At 42.2% G+C, this 11,191-nt stretch overlaps 1 pseudogene; it reads left to right on the top strand.

Annotated features, from left to right (window-relative positions):
• The first annotated feature begins 10,608 nt into the window (after nucleotides 1-10,608).
• LOC110338397 lies at nucleotides 10,609-11,000 on the top strand (annotated as a pseudogene).
• Nucleotides 11,001-11,191: the final 191 nt, after the last annotated feature.

The following is an 11,191-nucleotide window of genomic DNA, read 5'->3' on the forward strand; positions in this document are numbered from 1 at the left end:
CTATCCCCTTTCCTAGTTGCCTCTCCAAAAGTCCCCTATACCCTTCCCCCCGTCCTGCTCCCCAACCCACCCACTCCTGCTTCCTGGCCCTGACACTCTCCTGTACTGGGGCATATAATCTTNGCAAGACCAAGGGCCTCTCCTCCCATTGACGGCCGACTAGGCCATCCTCAGAGAACAATTATGACCAACTGCGTCTCCTGTCTTGACTATCACTCTGACTCACCCTGCTTCTTTATGTTCAACTGTGGGTAAGANCAGAGTGACAGGCCACCTTGAGGCAGAGGCCCCTGGGCTGGTTATCTTGTAGGCTGTGAATTCACTTTTCTGGCATAGCTCTTCCTGTCTGACTTTTCTCTCCCCAGGGTGACCTTTGGANCTAGCTCCTCTACCATTCCTCTTCAAGTACAGCATCCAGCCCTGTCAGTAGTAGAAGGAAGTAAAGACTCTTCTGTGAGGTGTTGTGGTGCTGCAACTCCCCAGGAATAACAGAGGAAGCCATTTGGACACAGTGGGGTGTTTTCTGGGCAGAAAACTGTATATGTGGACAGAGGTTCCCTTAACCTGTGTACACATCATANTGNATGACTTTAATCCCTACAGCCAGTTAGNTAAAAATATGCCTCGTTCCAGGCATTGCTTATTTTAAAGTTGCATTTTCACTGAAAGATCTACATTTGTGTGTAAATTTATAAGCTGCCATAAACACATTTGCTAGTTTATATTAAACTAGATTGCCTATCTTTTCTGCGACTTTAGAGGAAACCCTGATTATTCTTACATATAAAAATGTCTTCCTAAATCTCTCTCTCTTTCTCTCTGACACTCACTCTCTTTCTGCCTCTCTCTGTCTCTGATACACACACACACACACACACACACACACACACAGGCTCAGGCAGGAGGGGGAGGGACTATTTTGTACTGTTGTAATGGAAAACCACAGGCTGAGTAATTTATAAACATTAGGAGTGTATTGGGCTCACAGTTAAGGATGCTGGAAGGTCCAAGATCTACATATAGATCACATCTGGTGACAGTTTTCTCTCTGTGCCTTTCCTATGGGAGGCACCACCTTGCAAGGAGGTCCCTGGTGCAAGCAGTAAGAAGAAGCACACAGGTCCCTCCTCCTAGNTGTGACAGAGCACCTGACAGACTNTCCTGAGAGATGAAGAAAGATTTAACTGGAATCACAGTTTTAGAATCTAGTGTTCATCACAACAGGGAAGGTGTGACTGGAGCCCATGGTGGGAGCACGTGGCCATGATTACTTGCTTATGTCACCTTCAAGATTTCCCCCCAGTGACCCACCGCTTACATGTTCCTCTCAACATGTCTGCACTGNGAATTCCAGGCACATGAACTTTGCTGGACACAGCCAAACCACAGCANATGTCAAACATACCACTTCTCAGCACTGACACGTCNCCGGCATCTTTAGTTAGCTTCTGNTATTTCTGTCACTGGCAGGTATTTCCAGTCTTGAGATGTAATGAGATCATGTTTACCCTTCCCCATGGAGACATGATCACTCACACAAGGCTGATTGGCACAGAATCTTTTCCTTCACCACCTGTACCCTTGTCATATTTTGAGATGACCCTTGTCATACTTTTGAGATGCTTTTTTTTTTTAAATCTCAGAACAAGCTTTTGAGCATCTCCTTCCTTTCTGTTCCAGCTACTTAACCCATATCTGCAGTGATCCCTGACTTTGACTGTGCCCTTTGACCTCAGAATGACAANACCACATGGCTCCACTTGCATTAGTCCTGTGTGCACCACGCACTCAGCATGATCCTCTCTAATGGACAAGGGAATCATGGATGCGCTTGCATGGAGTGTGTGTGACAAGTGTTGAGAAGGTTCATATCTTCTGAGAGCCCCCTGTGCTGAGGAGATGTGTGCAGGAGGGTTCCATAAGGCTTTTACTCCTAAGGTGCTATTATCATTACTTAAAAACTCCGAAGCTGAGAGATGCTAAGTGGATAAAGTGCCGGCCAAACACACACGAGGGCTATAATTCAAATGTCCAGAACTCATGTAAAAGCTAGGCAGGCATGGTGACCACCTGAAATTCCAGCACTTGAGAGAAAAATGACAGATCTGCAGGCGAGTTGCCTAGATATAGAATCCCAAACTGGGGAGATCAGGGGTCAGTGAAAGATCCTGCCTCATTAAAGTGTAGAGTAATTGGACAAACCACCTACATACACACACACACACACACACACACACACACACAGACATCACATATGAATACATGGGCAAAACACCAAAAGAATTAATGCAAACGTATGAAAAAAGCCCAAACAGTATACATGTCAAGTGTGAGTTAGAGTTCATTGTCAATCTACACACCTAAGAATAACTTGGGAAAATAATACCACTGAAAGATGATCTACATTGGATTGATGGGTCATTGTGGCTGTTGAGCCATGCAGGAAGAAGCATCCACTGAAGGCTCTGTCACCTTAGCACAGAACCCTGAATGGTGTAAGATAGAAAAATTGAGCTGAGCATGACTAAATGCACTCTTCTGTTCTTACTGCTGTCTCACCTTCCCTGCTATGATGCACTGTGAACTGTGCACCATAATAAACTCTCCCCTAAATTGTCTTTTCAGGGTTTTTTTCTCACAACAAGGGAAAGGAAAGCAAGACACTGCAAGATGGCATACTTCCCTCCTGTTAGTTGCTGACATTTTCCCCATACGAGATTTCTCAGTGATCTTGCAGCCATAGGAGAGGAGGCATGCTTGGGGAGTAGGCTTGGGTGTGACTGTATCCCATTCATGACCATGTGATTCCCATAATGCACCATGAAAATGCAAGTGTATCAGTTAGGAGTTGCTATGGGGTAAAGCTGCTCTGAGACNTCCTGGGCTAAGAGCTGAAGCAGCAGGGTCCATAAGAACCAGAGCTGATATGAATCTGCCAGCTTGGGGCTCAGGCTCCATCTGAAGACCTCAGGGTCAAGATAGGCCACAGATAGAGGAATGAGCCATAGGACATACTGGGACCACTTAAGGAGAAACTATTTTCTAGCCATCTATACTGATGTCCAGTCAGACAGTCTGTATGCTACAAAGCTGATGTGCTTGACTACGGAGATAGCATGCGGCCAATATCCTCATTCGTGTCTGTAGATGTAGCTGGAAAAGGAATTCCTGTAAGTAGAATTGCTGGGCCAGGGGATATATTCACTTGTTATGTGTTAGGTATTATGAATTTTCTCTCCAAAGCTGGTTGTACCAATTCATATTCCTGCCAATTATGCATGAAGATGAAGGTCACCTGATACAGGCATTGGCAGAACACATTATCTTACTTTAAAAAAACTTTTTAAAACTCAATTTATAAAAACAACATAATATATAATTGAGGTCTTAATCTGTATTTCTTTTCATAAGATTCATGTTTAACATTTGTAAATGTTAAATCCATTTGTATTTTTGTCTTACTCACTGCATTAGCAATTTTCTCTTGTATTCATTTATCAGTCCATACACGTTTAATGTGAGTTCACTGCACATCTGGTAACTTTATCTAATATATGAAAAGGTTNCTCTGCAGTTCATTTATTACATTTCCTATTTTGTCTAGGTAGGCATTGATTTTTATGATAATGTACCTATCACATCTTGAGTGCCTGAGTTTGCTATTGTTGTCTTTGAGAAAAGATTGTTAGTGTTATTCTTAACTTGACACAAACTATGGTCTCCTAGGAAAATGGAACCTCAAGTGGCCTGAGGCAAGTCTGTAGGGCATTCTTGATTACTAATGAGTGCTATAGATCCAACGAACTGTGGATGGCACCACCCCTAATAGGTGGTCTTCCATTATAAAGACAGTGTTTATAAACCACAGAAATCAAACTAGTGAGCAGCTGTGCTCTCTGCTTTAAGTTCCTGCCTTGTGTTTCCTTCTTGGTTTCTTTCAAAGATGAACTACAGCTTGTGAGCTGAAATGAACCCCTTTCTCCCCGGGTTGCCTTTGCATGGTGTTCATAACAGAAATAGGGAATCAAATTAGACCTCTACTCACCAATGGGTAATGCATGTTGATAAAAATGAACTAAATTATACAAGATCAGGAACTATTGAATGGTTACGCCCACTGGGATCTCCACAGGAAGCACACAGAACCGTTTTATTTGGTATTAAAAGGTATTTAACAAGGAGAAAAGTTTTCAAAGGTGTGGAGACAATATAAGGGAATGCACAAGAATTAGCTTTCCCTTCAGAGTGGTGGCAGTGGCAGAACCCACTATGCCACATAGGAAGAAAGTAAAATGAAGGTGAACACTGTTGGACATAAAGGGAGATTATGACTGATGGCAAATGTGGCACCAGAGAAGATCTGTAGTCTTTGCTGGAGGGGCATCATCAAAGCACAGAGTCCTCTGCTGAGGATGGAGTATGTTAAGTGGCCTTCCAGAGCTGCAGGAAATGGAGACAAACCAACCAAGTGATTCACTCTAGTTTTTTTTTCCTCCCTACTCTCCTAAGTCATAAACACATCACCTTGAGAGACAGGTACTGAGTAAGAACTGACAGTCAGTTATGACAAGGACAACATCTTTGTGCTGAAATNGGGTTTAAATATTATTTGGGATGTGGGTATATTATTTTTAACTTTCCCTGATTACCTCTGAGGAAATAAAAATCACCTGACTGTCAGGTTATGAAGAAGGAAGCGATTAAACAATTCCTTGTGCATAAGCACTAACCTGTCGTTACTATGTATGTGAAGGAAAAAAAAAATACCAACTGCCTGGTCACTAGAATCAAGGTACTGGGGCATTTCGGTCAGTAGGATGTGCCATTTCTTTAAAATGGCATTAGACTATAATTTTGACACATTTCTCCTGTATCCCATTAATTTCATTTGGAAGCACAGTTCATAAGATAAACTCTGTAATTTATGAGTTGCATAGAAAATGGAGGCTCAAGGGTAAACTTGATGGTAATCCTTAGGTTGAAATAAGCACGTACAGAAGAAGTCAGATCAGAAGTAAAATAAAGAATATAGAATAAATAATAAATATAGAATATAGAATAGAATAAAGGAAAGCTGGCAGATAAGTCCCAGTCAGGCTAAATCAGCTGCAGTTTCTGAAAACTCCGTTTAAGGTTCAGAGATTGTGTGCAAGCTAAATTCATGCAGGGAATGCAAGCCACAAAGAAAATTCCAAATCAGAAGCAATGGGTGCACAATGGGTACAAGGTTTCCAACTGTTAGAAATGCCCTGGAATTGAAATTTAAGATAAAAACAAGCACAACATCATCCAACACTTAGTGTTTCCAGATAGGTCACAGTTATATATTAAAGTGAATCTTGGCATCAGAGGGACAAGCTGAATAGAATGGACTCACTTCATAATCTGGTTGGAATAGTGGTAGATCAGCTGGCCAAAAAAATTCTTCAAAGGTTAGAACTGTAAACATAAGCCTGGAGTTTGGTTTAACACGAGATACTACATTATCTCCATAGATTTTATTTTCATGTCTGATATGTAAATGAGACATGATTTAGAGAGGAGGATGCTAAGAGTGAAAATTAGGGGAAACTGGTTTATTTGTGAAACTTATAAATGTATCTTACTAAGGAGTAGACAGGAAGCTAAATGTTAGAGGATTGTTCATACATAGAGTGGAGATGAGGATCCTCAACAGACTTAAGGAAAAACCAAAAGGGAAATACTTGGTAACCAGGCTACTGCTTTGGTGAAGTATGAGATCTTTCAAATTTCAGTCCATTTCATCAAAGTTATGAAATGTGGTTATAGGGTTGTTCTTTATATTCAGTTTTCTTTATATTCATTTGTTATCTACTGACTGTTCGTGGACCTGTAGTGATGGCTCCTTTTCCATTTCTGGTAGTTTTCTTTACACTCTTCCCCTTTCCTTGTTAGACTAGTTAGAAGCCTACTAAAGTGATTGGTGTTGTTATAGGAATAGCTTTTAGCTCTCACTAGGTCATATTTCATGATGTTCTAAACTTTTGTGGCTCACCATCTCATGTGCCATGATGTCCTCAAATTCTGTGGTTATTCTTGATCTGCCAAGACCTCCCTGTATCTTCCCATTTGACTGTCTTCCTTTCTGAGTTCCCTTGTTTTTTCCCCCCTCTACCCATGCTACCTATGACTATGTACTAGGGACACATATCTTCCCACACTCTCAGTCATTGGATGTTCCCCAACACCTTCCTCTGGTCTCACTTTTCATCAATCCCCGAAGTGCTCTTGTGAAGCCTACACTGTTTCTCTAATTCTCAGACAAGACCAATAGATTTCCATGGATCTCCCAAGTGCCTCACTGGCACTTTAGCATCTATCTGCACTCTATTATCATTCCCTGAAATCACTTCCTGGATTTTCTTTAGTTTGCTCTACCCTTAACCTGAGAGTAATTCAAATAGTNCACCAACCCCAGGGTTTTATGTGGCATCCATAATTTATGAAACGAGGTGTTGATGAGGCAATAGAAGCATGAGCCGAAATGTCATGTGTCAGGTTACTTCTTTGATAATGATGATGATGGTGATGGTGATGATGATGATTATGTGGTGTATGATACATTCTTTGCAACTTTAAACTCTTTTCCCAAGTAGTCAACTTTCCTTATAGCTAGAGGACTCCGAAAATTCAGAGCATCATGGGAATACCTCAGAGTTATTTTAAATTTNGAACATGTAATCTGACCTCAGATTTGAATCCCATTTTCTAGAACATTTCTGAAGGTGTTTTACTCGATAAGAAAAACATTTGTACATGTGGTTGAGGGAGTNGAATGTGGGGAAATTTTGTAGAGAAAGGTCAAATGCTGAAATGACTCTGAAAATTTCACCCTTTCTTTCCGTGGAGAGGTGAAGTATTATCATGGCTGCTCCTTTGTGGAGAGAGATTAACCTCCACTTCCAAATTCCNATTTACAGAAACCTTTAGACCTCGCTATCCTATTGCAGCTAAGTCAGTAATGGACTAACTTTCTAGCTTCATTTAGGGTTAATAGCATTGTCTGAGTGAGGAAAGATCCAGAAAAATAAAAGAAAGAAAGAAAGAAAGAAAGAAAGAAAGAAAGAAAGAAAGAAAGAAAGAAAGAAAGAAAGAAAGAAAGAGAAACAAAGAAAGGAAGAAAGAAAGGGAAACTCTCTAGGTTAAGTACACTTAGAAGTATTGCCTGTTAGAAAATAGAAGAATGCCTTTGGCAGAGGCCTTTTTTTTTTTTTTTCTTTTCCTTTAAATAAATGGCCACTGTAGGACCAAAAGCATCCTTTCAATGCATCCATTTACTAGAGTGGTTGATTATATTGATTTTTTTTCTCCCACAAATTTCAATCAAAATAATATGTATTTTTTAAGAAGTAATACTTCATAGTCTTGGCAGTGTTCTTAGAATCCAGAATATTCCTTTTATCTCCTTGACATGTGTCAGCAACAGCTATATTAAAACTCCACATTTTAATCTCTCTGAACTCAATTCTCTTGACAAATTTCTTCATGCTGGATGCCTGCAGTTCTGACTTCAAAAGAAGCTTTTCATGCTCAGGGATATAAATGGTAGGAAAACCAAGGAAGGATTGGGCCAGCTGATACTGGGGCCTCCATTCTTCCTCTATTCTGGGATGTGAAGTGTGAATCCACACTAAATGGTGGGAGAGCATCTCCTATTGCCTTCTCCACAGGCTTCTGGAAGAAACTACACCACTGAAGGAGGAGACATCAAACTGACTCTGGCATGCTATACAGTTCTTCTCATCCATCCAAGAACTGGGAAATCTGCAGGTTAAAAATTGTAGCTTGGTAGCACTGGCTACTCTTCCAGAGGTCCTGAGTTCAATGCCCAGCAACCATGTGGTAGCTCACAACCATCTGTAATGGGTTCCAATGCTCTCTTCTGGTGTGTCTGTAGAGAGTGACAGTATAATTATGACTCACATAAATAAAATAAATAATTCTTTAAAAAAAAAAAAAAGGTAGAGTGTAACAGAACTAGTGGCCACATTACGGGGCTAATGCCTAAGAAACCAAACCAGAGGCTCTCTGTGTTTAGGAGAGTAGGTAACTTTAGTGTCTGAAGTTATTGGTCACCAGGGGTAAGGAAGGACCAGAGAGTCCATCAGTGCAGACAGGTGGGGGCATCTTCTGGGCTGTATCCATTCCCCTCTCAGAGTCTGGTCTTTGGACACTTGGTATATACAGATTGGAGCTTCCCTTTCCAAAACTCAGGTCTCTTGATTAGTCCACCAAAGTGAAGAGATGAACTTTAGCATCTCATGCAGAAGGCTGAATAACTCTGGTCTCTTCATAGGAAGAGCAAATAACATGGAGGTACAGGACAGCTGAGGAGGGGAAGACGGAGAACTGAGTCAAGATATACATGGGAGACTTTAGATGCTCATTGATTAGCGATGCTCTTGGGATTTTGTCCACATCCCTAACCCCCACTTTTTATCTACCAATGGGTTAAGTGAGTGTCAGAAAAATAGCACTGCATTCTTGAGAGTTCACAGTAGTGGCAGTTGGTGGCTTCATCTGGTAAGCCTGTTCTGACTGGTGCTCCTCCCGGGACCCTGTTGGGGTGAGGGGTAAGGATGCAGTGATCTAATGCATCAATTCTTACTTTCCAAGTTGAATTCCAGTAAGATGACCATGAGCAAGGAATCTCGGCAGGAAGCACAGACAACGCTTCTTCATGCAGCTGAGCTCCTTCATACTCACGGGAAGTATGCATCCTGTTGTTCCTCCAAAGGATTCGTAGATCCGGTTTGCTTGCTTCCCGCCTGCTTTCACAATATGCCAGCGGATGGGTATTGATTTGGACAGGCCCTGAGAGGAAAGTCCTGCCCTTGACTAAAGCGCATCTCTGAACTCAGTGTGCTTCCCTTTGAGAAAAGCATAGACTACCGTTAACAGTCTAAGCTTTCATGTACCCTTCCTAGATTCAGATGTCAAACGTCCAACTCCCAGAGTGACAGTATTGGGCAACGGGGCTGTTAGGGGTGATCAGGTTTTTGGGGATGGCTTAGAACTCTTACAAAAGAGGCTGGGATGGCCCCTTGCCCTTCCCGTCTTGTAGGGCACAGTGAGGATGTGGGTGTGGAAGGACTCCTCAAGACACCACGCCTGCTACTCCTTGATTCTGGGGTTTTGGTCTGTAGAAGAGTGTAACCAGTTTTTAGTTACAGTATCCAGAACAGCAAAGAGACATAACCAACCTTTTCAGTTTTCACCTTTTCTTTATTTTGGGGTACAGGGAGAAGGTAAGGATTATAAATGTTCCCAAACTACTAAACGTCCACTGTTGCCATTTCGCTCCGGTGTGTGTGCTAAAACACCCAATACAGAGCCACTCTGGGAGGCCACATGAGGATGTCAGGTGACCTGCTCTACCATTCTCTGCTTTAGTCCCTTGAGACAGGGTCTCTCATCAAACCTGAAATTTGCCAGTTTGTGTAGGCTTGCTAGCCGGGATGCTTCCAGAACCTGCCTGTCTACATGACCTGATGCTAGGGTTACAGCATGCACAACCATGGCTGCCTATTTTTACAAGGATTCAAACTGGGGTCTTCATGCTTCTGCAGCAAATGTTCTTACCTCCCAATTCACCTCCCCAGACCCGAAATGATTTTTTTTTTTAAAGAACAGACCTATATATTCTCCTTAAAGTAAGTGCACAATATTATTTTTGTCCAAACATGTGCACCTATAGCATGCTGGTGCCTCAGGCATGCAGAAGTGACAGATTAGGGTCAATGTCAAAGATGGGAGCAAAGCGCCGCTTTGTTTACTCTCAGTTAAAATTATTTGTAAATTTGCCTATGACATAACTTGAAGGGCTGAGTGCTGCCGAGTGTCTTGTTCCCGTGACTTGTGTCTAGTGTCCCTGGGGAGGGAGCGCCTGCTAACTGATGAAGATGTCAAACCATGTCAGGGGAGTGTCAGCAGCTGCATATTCATTGCTGCTACTGCTGCTGCTGCTGCTGCGCCAGAGGCTCCATCGGACTGGGAGATCTCACTGCTTACTCACAGCAAAGACACTTAATTAATGAGTAGGCCTAATCAGGCTGTCTTATTATGTATGGGACACCAAGTGTGGCTGATGTGCAAACAAACCATCCTTGAGGAACGCTAATTAATAATTCTGAGCCGGGCATTCTGAGAGGCCTTGTCATCTAGCTCTCGGGGGCATTGGTAGCATCTCCTATGCCAGGCTCTCATGTCCTCTGCATGCAAATGAATGACCATGCAGGCAGACTTTCTGGTTATTACAGAACCGCACTTACCTTTGCATAGGGCTTAAGAGAGAAGGATACACTGAATGGAAGAATTGTGGGTCTCTCTCTTCTGCAAGTCAGTAATCAAGCCTTTTTGTCCCCTCACTGAGTACCAAATCTTCTAAGTATGGATGGAATTGACTTTAGCAGGTTCAAAAAGAATGTACTAACTGAGTAGCACCCATTGGTCATTCACAATCAGGAGCAGATATTTAGACAGATAACTAAATACAAGTTTCATTACCTCAGGTGTTAAGCTGGAATTAGAAAGAGCACTGAGAGGCGGCGGGGCTTGCCTTCCTCTTTCTGCCATCTTGGTGCCTGTGGAGGCCTGCTGGGAACAGGACTTCTAACAGCAAGTATGTCTGGAAGGCTGTGGTGCAAGGCCATTTTTGCCGGCTACAAGCGAGGTCTCCGGAACCAGAGAGAGCCCACGGCTCTTCTTAAAACTGAAGGCATGTATGCTGGAGATGAAACGGAGTTCTACTTAGGCAAGAGATGTGCTTATGTGTATAAAGCAAAAAAAAAAAAAAAAAAAAAAAAAAAAAACATACAGTGACTCCTGGAGGCAAACCAAACAAAACCAGAGTGAGCTGGGGAAAAGTAACTCGGGCCCACGGAGACAGTGGGATGGTTCGTGCCAAATCCCGAAGCCACCTTCCTGAGAAGGCCATTGGTCACAGAATCCGTGTGATGCTGTACCCATCTCGGATTTAAACTAATGGAGAGTAAATAAATAAAAGTAGATTTGTGCTCTTGTAAAAAATAAAGAAAGAAGAAAGAAAGAAAGAAAGAAAGAAAGAAAGAAAGAAAGAAGGAAGGAAGGAAGGAAGGAAGGAAGGAAGGAAGGAAGGAAAGAAAGAAAGAAAGAAAGAAAGAAAGAAAGAAAGAAAGAAAGAAAGAAAGAA

This window comes from Mus pahari, chromosome 21 (assembly GCF_900095145.1).
Source record: "Mus pahari chromosome 21, PAHARI_EIJ_v1.1, whole genome shotgun sequence".
Taxonomy (NCBI): domain Eukaryota; kingdom Metazoa; phylum Chordata; class Mammalia; order Rodentia; family Muridae; genus Mus; species Mus pahari.